The 5,389-nt window shown below is 39.2% G+C and overlaps 1 non-coding gene across 1 annotated transcript; it reads right to left on the minus strand.

Moving 5' to 3' along the window:
• Positions 1–1,918: 1,918 nt before the first annotated feature.
• Positions 1,919–2,022, minus strand: LOC112396214 (U6 spliceosomal RNA). Its single transcript, XR_003002525.1, has one exon. It is a non-coding gene; the product is annotated as a U6 spliceosomal RNA (small nuclear RNA).
• Positions 2,023–5,389: the final 3,367 nt, after the last annotated feature.

Consider the following 5,389-nt stretch of genomic DNA (forward strand, 5'->3'; position numbering starts at 1 on the left):
CTCAATATTGAAACTGATGCCCTCTCTTTTAACACAAAAATTTCACAACCTCCTCGAAAGTCACTAATATGCGAAAGATAACTAATAGTTTTTGGCTAGAGTCTGAGTTTCTCAACATCCTCACCAGCTAAAAAGACTTTGCTCAGATTTACTTCCATTATGTTCTATTTTAACATAATAAGAATATTTTATTTTAAATATGTGTACATGCAAAATATTGAAATATTGCATGCACTTTCTAACTACACTCCTCCCCCATAGATCATGATATGTTCCTCCTGGGAATCCCTGGGCTTTCTAGTTTTGGTCTGGCCAGACTCCCTTCTATGGGCAGCCCTTTGAAACTTGTTCCACGATGGGGCTTTGCCATAGGTAACCAGACTTCCAAGATGATGAACTCCTGCCCGTGACATTTTCAAGTGTCTCCTTTCCCCTCCATACACACTCCTGCACCTCCCTCCCCACTGGTGCTGTGCTCCACTTTGGGCTCCAGCTGTGGACTGGAAAACCAGGGCTGACTGCTGTTAAGACTCGTTCACTGACTTTGCCACACTCTTGGGTCTAGTCTGCCTTCCTACCCTCTACCATCCACCGCCCAAGCCTTGTCTATCCTTGTGGGCGAGTTTCATGCCAGAGCCTGCTTCCCATTCCAAACACATGACACACACCGATAACAGGCTGAGAGAACAGAGGCCTCTGCCTGGAGCAAGCACATGGCATTCCTTACCCTGAGAAAACACAAGACGAGGCTTGGCTTGGCTTGGTTTGGAGCCATTTTTATCCCTCAGAAGGTAGAGGATTCCACAGAGGAATTGCTACTTAGGACTTAACTCTAACAAGGTTGAGGTGATTGATTGCAAGGAAATATGAGATATACTGTGTTGAATAAGAACTGGGCACTGTTTACAATCAAAGAGGCAGAGTAGGGTCGTGGAAAGAGCTCCAACTACATGCTCAGAAAGACCTCAGTTCAATTCCCAACTTGGTGTGAACTTGGCGAACTTATTTAACATGTGTGAGTTCAACTTCCTCATTCATATAATGGGGATAATAACTCTACCTATTTTGTAGGGTTGCTGTAAAGATGAAATGTGAATTCACAGTGTCCAGCATGTAGTAGGGAACACAATAAGTGCTCAGCTGATCATTTATGAGCATACAGTATGAGTTTGATAAATGTTAGTTTAAAAAGTCAGCTTTCCAAATGTTAAATGAAAATTTGTTCGCTCCTGCGGTCAGAGACTCTAAATGGAAACCGTGAGTGCTATTGCATCAATCCTTGTAGGATTTTTTCTTTTGTGCCATTTGGCTAATTAAATATTTTATTCTTTAAAAATTAATGGGTCAAGGACTTCCCTGGTGGTGCAGTGGTTAAGAACCTGCCTGCAATGCAGGGGACATGGGTTCAATCCCTGGTCCGGTTAGATCCCACATGCCGCGAAGCAACTAAACCCATGCACCACAACTACTGAGCCTGTGCTCTAGAGCCCGTGCGCCACAACGAAGCCCGTGCGCCTAGAGCCCACACTCCGCAACAAGATAAGCCACCACAATGAGAAGCCCACATAGCTCAACAGAGATCCAATGCAGCCAAAAATAAATAAAAATAAATTAATTAATTAAAAAATTAATGGGTCATGATAGTAAAATAAGTTTAAAAGCTGAACAATTTACCAAAAAATATATAAAAATGACTCTTAAACATATTGCAAATATGTCTGATCTCATAATTTGAGAAATACAAATTTCAATTACACAGAGATATAATTTCTCTAAAATTGATTTAAAAATAAAAACTACTACCACTCTTGTTGAAGCTGAGGGAAACAGGCACTTGCATACATTTCTGGTGATAATATAAATTAGAAAACTCTCATAAAGGGATATTTTGCAATATCTAATAAATATACATAGCTTAAAAAATATGGAACGCTTCACACATTTGCATGTCACTCTTGTGCAGGGGCCATGCTAATCTTCTCTGTATCCTTCCAATTTTAGTATACATGCTGCTCTTATTATTGAGACAGATACTTTTATCTTCATTACAGAGCACAGGAGACCAAGATTCACAGGGGTTAAGTAACTTGACCAAAGTCACACAATTATAAAGTAGCACAATTCCGAGGTTATCCCTGTGATTCTATCAACCTGATATGGTCAGAGTGTTATCTCATGCTTATCAGAAGTTCTTATTGGTAGTTACATAGGGATTTGATTAATAGACAAGAAAAATTAGTAATTTTTCAATAAATCGTTCACACCTGGTAGCAGCATTTGACATTACCAACATGAAGACAAACAGTATTTAAAGAGGTCTTTAGCATTCTAAAACACAATTATCTTTGTCTCTTTGACAGGCAATTCATTGAAAAAAAGAAGTTGAGGTATTGTTTTTTTAGATTAAAAGAGCCAAAAATGCAATGTGTCACTTGATTTGATTTTGTTTTGTCAAAGCCATGATAGACATGTTGGCAACAAAGTGGGGAATTTGAATATGGACGAAGTGGAGAAAACAAGCAGGAATTATTGTTCATTTTTTGTTACTTTTGATAAAGGTGCTATCCTTTGAAGGAGAATTTTGCGGGGGTGGGGTGCAGAGCTGCAAGTGGTAAAATGAACTATTAGTGGTAAAATGTCATGTGTCTTTATTTTTAAATGGTTGAGCTAAACAATATGTAAATAGAGGAAATGTGACAAAATATTGACAATTGTAGACCCTATAGGTGGAGGATACATAGGTGTTCTTTGCGCTACTAGTCCTACTTCTCTGTATATTTTAATGTTTTCATAATAGAATAGAGATTTAAGAAAAGGCCCTTGAAAATCGCTGATCTAAAGGGAGGGCTTTAAAGTCATGCCATGGGGTTTGGCTCCTGACAAGGCTTGTATCAAAGACAGAGGAAGACAGAGGACCAGATAGTCAAACTTGGGAGGACTAATGATTGATGGAATCTAGATTTGAAAATGGCTGGAATCTAGCCAGGGGAACCTTAATAAGGAAGAATATAGTCATGTATATAGGTTTTTAAAATATTAGCAGCCTGAGGAAAGCAGTCAGAACAGCTATTCTCACTAAAAGGACAAAAAGGCTTTAGTCGGTGGCAAGTCAATGTGAGAGAATGAAGTGATGTAGCTGCTAGGACAACTAATGCCCTCTTAGTCTCATTTCTGGAAGCAGGAGATCCAGAACAAGGGAGAGTGATGGTCACACAGCTACATCCGGCCAGGTCACATCTGGAGTTTTAGATTCCACTCTAAGTCCCTTGTTTTGAGTGGCACTGGGATAGGTCCAGAGAGGATGACTGGGCCACATCATACTAGCCAAAGAACCTGGGGCTCGTAAGGTTAAAAAAAGACTAAGGGTCAAAAAGTCCACAAATAATACATGCTAGAGAGGATGTGGAGAAAAACATTTGTATGCTGTTGGTGTGAATGTAAATTGGTGTACCACTATGGAAAACAGTATGGAGTTTCCTTAAAAAACTAAAAATAGAACTACCATATGACCCAACAATTCCACTCCTAGGCATATATCTGGAAAAGACAAAAACTCTAATTCGAAAAGACACATGCACCCCAATGTTCATTGTAGCACTATTTACAATAGCCAGGTCATGGAAGCAACATGAATCTCCATTGACAGATGAATGGGTAAAGAAGATGTGGTACAAATGTACAATGGAATACTACTCACCCATTAAAAAGGAATGAAATAATGCCATTTGCAGCAACACGGATGGACCTAGATTATCATACTAAGTGAAGGAAGTCAGACAGACAAAGACAAATATTATATATCACTTATATGTGGAATCTAAAAGAATGATACAAATGAACTTATTTACAAAACAGAAATAGACTCAAAGACATAGAAAACAAACCTAAGGTTACCAAGGGGGAGGTGGGGGAAGGGATAAACTAGGAGTCTGGGATTAACAGATACACACTACTCTATGTAAAGTAAGTAAACAACAAGGACCTACTGTATAGCACAGTAGTAACCTACGAAGGAAAAGAATTGGAAAAAGAGTGTATACATAACTGAATCACTTTGCTGTACACCTGAAACTAACAAAATGCTGTAAATCAACTATACTTTAATTACATAATTAACTATTCATTTATTTTTAAAAAGAATAAGGAGAACATGGTCATGCCACCAAATATTTCAAGGGTTTTGTGCAAGAGACTAGTCCCATGTAGGCAGTGCCATAAAAAAGAAGCAGGTGCACTTGTTACAATAAAATGAAGCATTTTTGTAGCAGTGCCCAGGAAAGGACTGTGTTTGTTAAATGGACAGCTTGCGTGGATCATTACTGCTCCTGTTTAATGTAAGGAGAACACTGGGGAACTGATGCAAAGAGAGAGGAAAAATAAGTGAAAGTGCTTTGAAAAGCTTAAAATGCTACATAAGCTTGAGACATTTGTTACTACTTGCCAGAACTAGCATTTCAGTAGCAAAACTTCCAAGGGCCAGAGATAAAATTTATCTTTGACCTGGATGCTTGCCTGAACCTTGTATATAGTATCAAGGACTCCTTTGTCTGTTTTTTCAGGAAGATGAGTAATTATGTTGATAGTTTATCAGATTTCCAATTCCAAAGCTAGAAATCTCCCTGGCAACTCTTGAAGGGTTTTTTTTCTTTTCTTTTCTTCATTTCCTCTTTTTTTTTTGTTTTTGAGTCAATGAAAAACATTCATGTGGTTTAAAACTCAAAGAGTAAAGAAGGGTGTACTATGAAAAATCTCCTTCTGTCAATTTCTGTCCTCTAGCCATTCAGTTCCACTCCTAAGAGCCAACTGATGTTACCCAGTATCTTTCTTGTTTTTTAGACACTCTTACTCTTCATGTAGTTTTCTCCATGTGAGAATCTAGGAAGCAAGGAGAGAGTCCTCCTCTCTGTCCTCCTCCTTGCTCCTCTCAGATTCTCAGCAAGGGATCTGAAAGTCACTGACTCTCTGGCCATGTGACATCCCATAGGATGGTCACTGTTACACAGGACCCGGGGGAGGCCAATCCCAAGAGGTTTCAGAACAAGTTTTCCTCGAAACTGCAAACATTTGCCAATGCCTTATTTCAGCATTCTGCACTCCACTGGCCAGGCAGTTAAACCTCTTGCCAAAGACTCTGCAAAGAACAAGAGATAACATTGTGTGGGGGTGAATATGTCTATTTCTCCTCTGACCAAGTTTCCTGATGAGGTCACACAATTGCACCTTTGTTCCTGTCCAGAGGGCTGGACAGTTGGTGCTATGAGAACGTTATTGCTGCAATCACCAGGGTTCAGTTTATAGTGGAGAGTAACTCATGCTTATTCCCATACTGGCCTGTACACATGCTCTTCATTTGTGTATATGTGTGTTGTTTCTCCAATGATAAGTTAGT

Source organism: Neophocaena asiaeorientalis, unplaced genomic scaffold, assembly GCF_003031525.2.
Source record: "Neophocaena asiaeorientalis asiaeorientalis breed wild unplaced genomic scaffold, Neophocaena_asiaeorientalis_V1.1 scaffold589, whole genome shotgun sequence".
NCBI lineage: Eukaryota > Metazoa > Chordata > Mammalia > Artiodactyla > Phocoenidae > Neophocaena > Neophocaena asiaeorientalis.